Source organism: Rousettus aegyptiacus, unplaced genomic scaffold (assembly GCF_014176215.1).
Source record: "Rousettus aegyptiacus isolate mRouAeg1 unplaced genomic scaffold, mRouAeg1.p scaffold_m13_p_14, whole genome shotgun sequence".
NCBI lineage: Eukaryota > Metazoa > Chordata > Mammalia > Chiroptera > Pteropodidae > Rousettus > Rousettus aegyptiacus.
In genome coordinates this window covers 9,227,640-9,239,689 of record NW_023416289.1, presented here as the reverse complement: position 1 = coordinate 9,239,689, position 12,050 = coordinate 9,227,640, and the positions used below count along the sequence as shown (strand labels likewise).

The 12,050-nt window shown below is 36.1% G+C and overlaps 1 protein-coding gene and 1 pseudogene across 1 annotated transcript in view; one reads left to right on the top strand and one right to left on the bottom strand.

Moving 5' to 3' along the window:
- GLG1 (golgi glycoprotein 1) overlaps positions 1-12,050 on the bottom strand; it is a 99,378-nt gene that overhangs the window by 64,956 nt on the left and 22,372 nt on the right. The gene's annotated exons all lie outside the window — the stretch shown is intronic.
- On the top strand, positions 7,228-7,528 carry LOC118611314 (annotated as a pseudogene).

The window sequence follows — 12,050 nt, the reverse complement described above, 5'->3', positions numbered from 1 at the left end:
TCTAGCAGCCCTCAAAATAGTCTCTATAACTTTGTTTCCATTTTTGCTGTTATTGTTTATTTTGTTCTTTGGATTCCACCTGTGCAAGAAATCATATGGCATTTATCTTTCTCTGACTTACTCCATTCAACACAATACCCTCTAGGTCCATCATAAAATATCTTTTTCTATCCCCTTACTTTTAGCCTGTGTGTGTCTTCTCATTTGAAGCGAGTCTCTCGTAGGCAGTATATGTAAGAGACTTGTTTTCTTATACATTCAGCCACTTTATCTATCAATTGGGGCACTTAATTCTTTTTCATTTGAAGTACTTATTGACGGATACGTAGTTACAGCCATTCTTTATTCATATTTTTTTCTTCTTAAAGAAGTCCCTCCAACATTTCCTGTAATGCTGGCTTGGTGGTGATGAACTTCTTTAGCTTTTTCTTGCCTAGGAAGCTGTTTATCTGTCCTTTGACTCTGACAGCTTTGCTGGATAAAGTACTCTTGCTTGTAGATCCTGGAATTTCATCAATTTGGATATTTTGTGCCAAGCCTTTCTGTCAGTTATGGGTGGACAATTTTCCAGTAAGCCAGTATTAAATATTTACTTCTGATTCTCTTAACCAGGGTGTGGTAATCTGATCAAGGAGATGCTGTTAACCAGGGTAATCTGATCAAGGATATGCTAAGGGCCAACTGTTAACCAGGGTGTGGTGATCTGCTCAGGGATGTGCTGGTAGCTATACAAATTGCCTCTTTTGGGAGCTCAGGGCTGATCTCTTCTAACCCTGCGTGGTGGAGAGTCAGTCGCCAGCCGGCTAATAAAGGCTCACAATTCATCTCAATTGGCTCCGTGGGTCTTGGATTTGATCACACCACAACATGTCCTGCAAAGTTTCTGTTGAGAAATCACTGACAGTCTTATGGGAGCTCCCTTACTGGTAACTTAACTGCTCTTCTCTTGCTGCTTTTAAGATTCTCTCTGTATTTAACCTTTGGCATTTTAATGTGTCTTGGTGTGGGCCTCTTTGAGTTCATTTTTGGGACTCTCTGTGCTTCCTAGCGCTGCGTATCTATTTCCTTCACCAGATTAGGGAAGCTTCCCATCATTATTTCTTCAAATAGGTTTTTAACTTCTTGCTCTCTCTTCTCCTTTTGATAACCCTATGATGTGAATGTTATGTTTGATGTTGTCCCAAAGGCTCCTTAAATTATCTTCATTTGGATTCTTTTTTTCTTGCTGCTGTTGTGACTGAGTGTCCTCTACTACCCCATCCTCTGTATCAGTGATTCAAACCTCCACTTCATCCACTCTGTTGATTCCCTGTAATGTACTCTTCATCTCAGATATTGTTTTCATTTCTGACTGGTTCCCTTTTTATAATTCTCATCTCCATTTATGTTTTTTTTATCTCTTTAAAGTTCTCACTGAGTTCATCTACTCTTCCCCTAAATTCACTGAGCACCCTTATAACCAGTGTTTTGAACTCTCTATCTGGTAGATTGTTTGACTCCATTTTTCCTGGAGCTCTGTTCTGTTCTTTTATGTAGGACACGCTTCTTTGTCTCCCCATTTTAGCTGCCTTTCTGTGTCTGTTTCTACATACTAAGCAAAGCTCCTAAGTCTCCCAGTCTTATTAGCATGGCTTAGTGTAGTAGGTGTCCAGTGGCACAGTCCAGAGAGGGGTCGAGCTGCAAGCCAAGTTTGGCCCCAGCCTGTGCCCCTCTGGGGGCACCTGGTAAGATTCAGCAAGTAATTCACAGAAGGCTGAGACTAGTGCTGTGCTTACAGTTACCTCAAGAAGCCACACCAGAAATGGATGCCGGCTGCAGCTAGTGTGGGGCTTGGATCTGCTCAGCAAGGAGCACCTGACTCGCTGAGGACACCAGTGGATGTGGCTTGGGAAGGGCCACAAGTTGGGGGAGGCAGAGTTTCCGGGAATCCTCTGAGCAGAGCAACCTGGTATCCAGTTTGATGACGTCTCCACTGTGGCGGCACCTGCGTCTGCACGTTAAGAGGGGAGAGGGCTAAACAGAGGAACAACGCCAGCACTCCTGTCTGGGAGAGAGCCTTGCCTCCAGCCCTTGCTCCAAAGTCCGACAACTAGCATCACCCATATGTCCTTGGCACTCCCCAAGCAGCTGACCTGGCGCTGGAGCTCAGAGTGAGCAAGTTTGTCACCCCAAAAGTTCTGCTGCGGTCCCTTTAAGAGGAACGTCTGCATGTGCTGGCTGCAGCTGCCACAGCTTCCCTCGCGCTCTCCGCCCCTCCTGCCGCTGCAGGGTGATTTCTTATTTCATTACAATAATTTCACTACTCTTTAATCTAGCCTATATTTAAAGTTACAACGGTAACACAATAACTAGGTCTATTTTTAAAGAAATTCAATAGTATGATGCACATTATATGCTAAGTTCAATGAAGTTACCCAAATTTAAGGGAATATGGGAAAAAGGAACACAGTACTTTTAAGACAAGAATGCTAATTATTCTACCTTCTGGCAAATGGGTGTAGTGGCAAGGTGGCCAAAGTAACTCTTATCCGCACACCTCCTTTTGCGCCAGCATTATTCGCAAATGTTTTGTCACTGTTAGAGTCTCTGAACCACTTAGGAATGATATATGTATACGACTGGAGCCATCTGCTCTACCCGTCTCAGGCATACTTAACAGCAACTTCTGTCTAGTATTTTTCAAAACTAATATGTCATACTTTCAAATACCTAATCTCAATAGAATCTGTTGGCCTTTTAAATCACATTTTTCACCTTTTCCACCCAGTCCCCAAGGTGAAAGGATGAAGAAATACAAATTAGTAGTTACAAAACAGTCATGGAGATTTAGAATAAATAATGAATGAATGAATGAATGAATGAATAAGAGAAGTCTCCCCCAACCATATTTTTCAATAAGGCCCAGAAAAGTTACTACTAAGTTTATATCTCAGTATTATAAATTCTATTAACAGATTCCCTGGCTGCAGCTATAATATGCTGAAATCCAAAAGGGATTTCGATGATGGTCTCACAGCAGAACAAATCAAATGGGAGTTTTGTGGAACCCTTACAAATAAAATGCCGGCCTCTCTGGAAGGCCCTGAAGCTGAAGACATTTAAGTAGCCCTGGAAAGAAATCACTCTTGTTTTATCAGAGACAGGTCTGTAAAACAAAACTAACCAAAAAGAGTTTTGTGGCTGTAGTTGGTGCTACAATTACTACAAGGATGCAAGAGTCAAGGGAGAAAACAAAACAAAAAAAGTGCATTAAACATAAAGACAAATTTAGGAAGAGAACATGCTCGTTTCCACAATGAAGGGGCTAGATTACTGATATAAAAATGCGGTAAATGCTTATAGCCTGGTAAATATTAATCTGCTCAATTTCGTAATTCAACGCATTCTGAATTTGTTAATACTTAGAATAACTCCAGCTTGACTTTATAATGGCTATCTCAACTGACAATGGTCCTAGACATAATTCATTGTGCAAAATATAAACATCAGTGTTGATTTTAATGCAAAGTAAACTGAAATACTATGTATGAGCATGTTACAAGATACACAGAGCTGTCGAATCACTCAAAGGCAAAAATTCCACTCTTTATGGCACAACTACATTTAGTAATATATTTCTTCTTTTGCTTTGTCAACTGCAAAATTCAATATGACTGTGGACAAAAGTACCAGCTGTTAAGCATCTATTTACCATCACACCAATTTGATTCTCTTTCTAACATGTCTCTAAAACATTTGTTCTGCGGTTCAAGTAAAGACATTTAATTTGCAACAGCTAACCTCAAGATGCAAGAATCACAGCAACAGCCTACTGTAAATTACCGAAATATTTGATCTTCCTATAATACTTAAATACTTAATTCCCAGCTTGTGTAGCCCAGAGCAACATAATAAACCACATTCTTAAAGAAGAGTGGCAAGCAAAGCCACTTGTTAAGTGCTAAGAAAAATGGTCATTTCCTTAGCTACAGCAGTATGTACATGTAATAGAAAGTAATTGGGTAAGAAAGATTTGTTTTAGCGTAAGGAAAATATATTTAGATGAAATCCTTTTATATCTCGCCTGTAGATTTAAACTGGAGAACATCACATTATAATTGTTTTGCACATACATATAAGGTAGCTTAGAAAAATAATTCACTGTAAAAAAAAAAAACTGAATCCTAAATAAATAAATTACTGGATTCAGCTACCTTCAAAATGAGGTTGATGTAAGGGTTTTAACCATACCTTTCCACTAGGCATGTCAAAACTTGTGAGTATGGTGTGGGTGATCTGTCGTTCAGGTTCCAAGTAGCCATCAGTAAGTGTTTTGAATCAACTTCTTCATATCAAGCCTGAATTTTCATATTGGTAAGCACTCAGCTTCCTACAGCCACACATATATATGGCCAACTGAAAAGCCCCAAAGGCAACAAAAATATTTTGTTTCATCCTTTTATTATCTGAAGAAAAGCAAGTTTTTTGCCAGGGGTGTGTGTGTATGTTTAAAAGGAAATGAACATTACCTACTGACTTTAATGACTCAGGTTCTCCCTCCTAAGATGTGATTCTCAGCCTATTTAATTTACATAGTTTTATATATTATCTTTTATTTGCAAAGTGTTTAATCAGTAGTATCCTAAATCTGGTGTAAATGTAAATTAACAAGGAAGCCAAAAAAAAAAAAATAGATGTGGTAATCCATTTCTAGTAATTGTGGGTTAGATTATGTGTAACGACCCTTAAACTATGAACATCTAAAAATGCTGGAAAATTTTTTTAAAATCTTGAAAACAACAAAGAGCTAACTATAGTAATTTACCAAGCCAAAGCTGAAGGAAAAGAGGGTGACCAGAAACAAAGGACAGCTCAAAAGCTCACTTTTCCTTCGAAAGCATTTGCTAAAACCATCAAAATAAATCCTCTTTTTTGGAGGACCCTGTGGGCAGAAACCAAGCCCAAGACCTGCCCAAAGTAGAAAATCTAATACAAAATGCTCCCTGGTTTAAGCTGGAATCTCAAAAGGCTACACCCTTAAGGCGAGGGTGAACTGCAAGTAAACTAGCCGGTCTCCAAGTCTGCACTCTCTGGGCGTTTCAGAAAACCTCAAGACTGACTTAAGGGGTTACTGGACTGGGAGTGGCCTGAACTGCTTGGCAGAAGCAAATAAAATTAGTTTCTGAAAAACAGCTCTTTCATCTTAAGCTCCAAATCATTCCTACAAATAATTTCCTAAAACACAATTAGCAGAATACAATAAAAATAACTGAACATATTATGGAACAAGACACCATGAGTGAAAATCAGCAGAAAGACAAAGTGACGTATCTTGAAAGACTTCAGTGACTGGAATTATTAGCAGGTGATAGATCATATTTGCTACACTTAACCTTCAGAATACTAGGAAAAATGATTATTCACTATTGCAATATTAAATAATTTGTAAATAATATACAATAGAATAAAGTGAGAGTGAAAAACTTTAGTTTAAAAGTATATGTATCCAGCTGCTTAAACTGTCAATCACAATCCTGGAACAATTCCACCTTCTAAATACTGATTCCAGATTTCAAACACATCTCTAACATGTTCTACTTTATCATTACTTCCCGTTCTTCTTGCATTTGAATCATCAAAATGCAATAGTTTAAAATCTTTTGATGGCTCATAATTTTGTTGAAAACAGAATTGCCACTTCTTTTTTCCATAATTGCAAAAAAATTGAGATTAAGAAAAACAAATTAGAATGATAAACCCAAAGAATATTTTAATTCCTACATCACCCATTTCCTTCTATTCGCCTTTGTATACACACTTGACTTCAGTATTTGTCCACTCGTCTAGTAAAATTTTGGTGCGAAAACATCATAAAAGACGTACAAACACTGTCACATATCGTCCTAGCAACAGGAGACATTCTAGGTACTTGCTGCAAAATACTGGATGATGAAGGCCTTCCTGCTGAATGACTAATTAGGTGAGAATAACATATTTCATTTTTATCGTTAGAAATCATTTGTTCACCCACTGATTTTTGGGTTTCAAAAAATTTATCAAGGATACTATCATCTGAGGACTCAGTCTAAAATGCTGCTTCTACACCATTAGCGTGCGGACCAGCGCTGCCCCACAGAAACGGAACCTGAGCAACAAATGCAATCTGACATTTCTTAGCAGCTACATCAGAAAAGTAAAAAGAAACAGGTGAAATTCATTTTAATATATTTCATTTAACACAAAATATCCACAATGTTATTTCAACAGAAAAAAATTGGGATATTTTAAGTGATCGTTCTTTTTTCAAGTCTTTAAAACTCTTGTATATTTTACATTTCCAGTACGTCTCAAGTGCACCTTTTAAGTGCTCATCAACAGCCACAGATGGCTGACAGCCACCACACTGGAAAGCGTAAACCTACAGTGCTATTTGTCTCATTACATTTATCTTCTTAATCCATATGATGGTGAAATATTTTCTCTTGTCAAAACTCTTTTCTTTGCCATTATGGGGAAGAAATGAAAAATTCTGAAATTTCAACTATGTTCAATGAAGGTTCAAAGTGAACTACAAAGATGGTATCTTAGAATTTAAAAGGGTCTAATGCATCCATATGGTAACTGCAAGACAGTAAATTTTCTCTTTGCTTTTAGAAAGATTTCTAAAAATGAATGAAGGTCATGAGATATCAATCTTCACAAATATTACTATTCAAGAAAGAAACTCAAAAACTAAAATTGGACCCAATGGAACCTTACAGTACAAAAGTTAAAGAAATTAGACAAACTTGAAAAAAATCTTCAGGGAACAGAAAAATATAAAAAGTGACCTAGCGGATTAGAACTAGAAGAACCTAACAATTGTGAACAAAAAAATTTTGGAAGACTCATACTACCTGATTTCAAGACTTAATATAAAGCAACAGGAATGAAGAGTGTGATATTGACAAACACATAGATATATAGATAAAAGGAATGAATCTATGCACGTGTTAAAGTTCATAGACTGCACATCAAGCCAAAAAAAAAAAGTAAATTTTACTGCACGTAAATTGTACTTTGATAAAAAGAAAAGAAAAAAATTGTGAACTACAGCTAATTTGGTTAAAAGAGAAAATAAAAGAGTTAAGCAGCCGGGTGTAACTGAAAAGAAAATTAATAAACTGGAAGGTAAATCACAAGAAATTATGCAGAATGTAGTATTTAGAAGAGAAGTTAACAGATACAGAGCCTTCCAATGCGTTTGCCATGGCTCTGCACTACCCCAAGGCCATGGTCCTCAACAAGGGCCATAAGGTGGCCAAGAACATAAGCTGAGCCGCCATTGTGAATGCCTCACCTAACACACCAGTTGGCGTGGGACATGACCTGAGAGCTATTCGGCTTTGCCTCAGAAATGCAGAGCGCCTTGTGGCTGCTCAAGGTCTCAAAGAACATGCAAGTCAAGCTCATCAAGAAATAAACAGGGACACATATCCATGCTAAGAGGAAGCAAGAGGAGCTGAGCAATGTTCTGGCTGCCAAGAGGAAAGCAGTTGCCAAGGACTGAGTCCCCTCTCTCCCCACTCCGTGCATAATAAAATCTTTACATATAAAAACATAGACATGGAAAAACAGCAAGAAATCTAACTTAACTAAAGTTCTGGAAGAAGAGAAAGAGTGGGGCAGAGGCAGATAATGGCTGAGAATTTTCTAGAAAAGATGAAAGATACCAAATCAAAAGAAATTCAATATAGCCCAATCCAGACAAAAGAAAGTTCACATCTAGACAAATCATAGTGAACAGAGAACACAAAAACAGAAAATCTGTAAAAAAGCCATAGGAATTAACTGCTCAATAATAACAGTGAAAGCCTAAAGACAGTGGAAAAAAGAAAATGTACTGAAAAAAATTATATTTCATCTTAAAATTCTATACCGTGATAGATTTTTGAGGCTTCAAATCCCTCCCATTTCATAATGCACACCTCTTTGAATGCAACATTGTCACTTCTTCAATCAATGGATGATGTCTAATTCCTCTACCCTTTGGAAGCTGGGCCTGGTCACCTGACTTGCTTTGGTCAATAAGACATTAGCAAATATAGGAGCAGAGGCTTCAAAAGTGTTCATTAGAGCTGGCCATTTCTATATTGCCTTTTGAACCTAACCACCATGTGAAGAAGTTTAAGCTAGTCAGCTGAATGACAAGAAAGATGAAGCCTAGTTTCCCCTCTTATTCTAGCAAACTGCCAGAAATATAAGTGAGGCCATCTGGGATTGTCCAGACCCCAGATGACCTGACAAGTGGCTACGGATACATGAATGAGCCCAGCTGACACCATGTAAACCAGTGACAAGCTGTCCTGTTGAGCCTTGTTCAAACTGCTGACTCAGAGTCTCATGGGCAAATGATTGTTGTTTTTGTGTCATTAAGTTTGGGATGCTGTTACCCAGGAAGAGATAACTGATATCCGGACCCAACAAAGTTATTTTTTAAGAACAGGGTAGAATAAAGACGCTTCCAGACAAGGAAAACCTGACAGGTGGACACCAGCAGGCTCTCACTAAAAAAAATTCTAAAAACTATATTGTAAGCAGAAAGAGATCTCACACGGAAGATCCGAGATGCAAGAAGTTACGAGAAGTGGGGAGAAAAACTAAATATCTGGGTAAATCTATAAAAACATTACTTTTGTGATAAAATAATAGTACCTTGAAGAATTTTAAAAATTCAATGCCAGTAACCACTCTCAGACTTTCTGATTTAATTTACCTGAGATATGTGGGGACTGATATTTTAAAAAGTGGCCCTACCTAGGTTTAGAACCACTGAGTTAAAAAAACAAAACAAAACAAAACAAAAAAACCAATCAGGCTTGCATATTTAATGTTGGCATCAAACCCCACCCCCACCTTCTTTCCTCTTTATTTGGCTTGCCTTTTTTGAAGTCACTGACTTAATGATTTTCCATTGAAATAAGCTTTAAAAAACTTTGTTTCTTTAATACAAAGTGGCTCACCTTGGAAGATACTAATGATCTAAAAAACAATTACTATATAATTTCTAATTATTTCCCATAAACAAGATATTATTATAAATTCACAGGGAGTCCCCAGTTGCAACCATCCAAGAAAATGTCAGCTAAGGCTAAGCAGGTTTTCTGGTTAATGTTCTTCTACAGTATAACAGCAAAATCGTAACTATTATGGGCTTCAGGCCATCTGTTAACTAACAGTAACAGATCAGGATATGGTGCTACTCAAAACACTCTATGCTAACTGTTCATTTTCCTAAATTACTCTATTGACTAAATGTGGATGATAGTTCTTCTGATCTAACTCAATACACAAAAATCAGAATTAAAATAACCCCCAAAACCAACTCTTAAAAGATGGAAGATTTCCAAAATGATGAATTTTGGCAATATCACAGTAAGTAATAAGGGGCAAATTAAAAAAAGGAATAAGAAAACTATACACCTAATGAGAAATATAAATGAGTAGAATATATGAACCATACTTTATTGGTTTTAAGATGCACCATTATTTTATGTACCACTGGGGGGGGGGAACTAAATCTAATTATGTCATAAAATTTAAGGTGCATTCTGATTTCAAAAATGTTAAAGTGAAAAAAAAGTTTTAGAATCAATAAAATATGATAAATGACGAAGCATTATAACCAGGCAACTAGAGGATTTTTGCCAGAAGCTATTAGTATTAAGACTCAAATAAACCAATCATACAGCCCAATTTAACATCAAAACATAGCCTCAAAGAAATAAAGCTCTCTCTATGCAGTAGGAAAAGGTATCAATGAAAAAATGTGTCTATGGAGAAATGACAATATTCAAGTTAAAATAGTATCACAAAACTGTACACCCAAGAGCAAGCATAAGTCTAAGCAGCAGAAGCAATCTAACTTTTCCTCTCCTCCTCCCTTTACCCTCCAAAAACTAGTTTAATTAAAATCTGTGGTGTCCTACATACACATCTGGGCCTGGTTAATAATAAAAGCTCATACTAACTATAAAGACTAGCAATTCAGTGAATTCCTATAAAAATACAGGATATGTAAAGAGATTGTAGTAAAACATTTTTCTAGTGAAGAAGGTTGTAAAATATCTAAAAAGAGCTGTATGTGTGTTATATATATAATAGTCTAAGAGAAACTGTTCTGTAAAGGGACATATAGTAATTATTTTAGACTCTGCAAATCATATACCAACTCTGCAATCTTTTAATGACCTTTTTACTTTAAAAGCCATTCTTACCTCAAGAGCCACAAAAACAGGTTGTGGGCTGGATTTGGCCCGTGGGCTATAGTTTGCCAGTCTCTAGTTTAAGATATAAATGGGCATAAATGGGTGCTTCATAACACAAGATTGCTGAAGAAATTAAGAGAACAGATTTATTCTAGATTTTTCAAAAGGTATTTAACGATGTTTTGACAAGAACTGCTAAGCTGAAAATAAAGCTTACTGAATAAAAACTTTATTTAAAATATAATATTTGACAAGGCTCTGTTTACTCATGAATGAGATCTTGAAGGAGTAGCTGAAGAAACATTTTTATTTTTACTTCTCGAAGGAATCATGTACCAATTTTAAAAAAACAGACAATTTAGTCAAATCATTTTTTTCTAATGAATGCTATCACACTTTAAACATGAATCACTCAATTTGGGCTTCAACGTAAATACATAAAAAGTAACTTCCAGAGGATTATCCTATTTACTTTTGTTAGTAGAAAAGCCTCTCCAGGCTCTCTGATAACCATTAAGAAAGAGGAGTAAGTCTCTAAGACCAGTGAAAAGTAAAGGCTAAGGCAACAGCTTTTGTATTAGTGCTGCTCAATATGTACTTATTTATAAAAGGAAAAATAAATTTATTGGTGTTTTATATAAATGGCATTTTTAGTAGGTTTTAAAAGAAAATTAAAAACTAAATGCCAATTCAGAGGAATTTGTCAAACTGCCCAGACATATACCCTTACCTATGAAAAAAAAAATTCCTAATTTAAAAACCAGATTAACACAAATTCTAAGTAAAGCTATTCTGATAAATTGAGTTATAGAGGAAATTACCAAAAAGTAGACTCTGGAGATGTTTTCAAATAAAACTTTGCAAAGTTAAATGGGTAATGACTATGGGTCCAGAAATGCAAAAGAAACATAGCTAAAGAGCTGTAATCTAATAACAAAAATCTCAAATATAACAATAAAAATTATAAAGCATAAAAGGGGAGAGCACATGTTTCGCTCTAAGTATTCTAATGTCATTCTTATAGAAACCACTTAGATTTGCTTCTTGTTCTCTGTTAAAACTAAAGAACAAATAAGACACAATTTTAGGGGTTTGGAGGCAGTTGGTTTGCTTTCTTTTTTTTTTTCTTAAACTTATCAGACCTAAGTAACAATTAATTGATGTCTTTAAAAAAAAAATCTTTATTATATCAGTATGTTGATGACTCATGATTGATGAAAGAGACTGAGACAAGAAGGAAATGGACTAAAATTGATCTCATTAAAGTAGGTAAAAGCTTTCTGTAGAACCCAGCCGATTAATGCCATACTCCAAACTTACTGATTTGTCAAGATACTGTTTGTGGTGCAGCATAGTCTATTCTATCCTTTAGCTTTGTAGGATTTCTCGCTCTATGAAGTTCAATTTCAGGTAAATACTGTTAAGAGTGTTTTATGAGAACTAGATGTGAATTGGTTTTAAGAAATCAATAGATAATGTCTAATATTTAAACGAGAAGAGCATAAGTATTCTATTTAAAAATGAGGTAAATACAAGAATAAAGAGCTAAAAGAGTTGAAAGCTGGAAAATTAAAATAGGAGATTACAGTTTTCCATTATCGACCTGGTAGCATTCCAACTTTTAAAACTGTATGTTAAAACTCTGTATGTATAACTTGAATAAAAAAAGAAGGGGAAGAGACTAAATCCACATACCTGCTGGGACACAGGGTATCTAAGTGACTACAGATGCATTTTTGGAAGATGTACTCCTGTTCTACTCTGCTGTGCCTCAGTATACAAAAAAATCTGGTCTAAAGATACTATTTGTTTTTTATTTCCCCA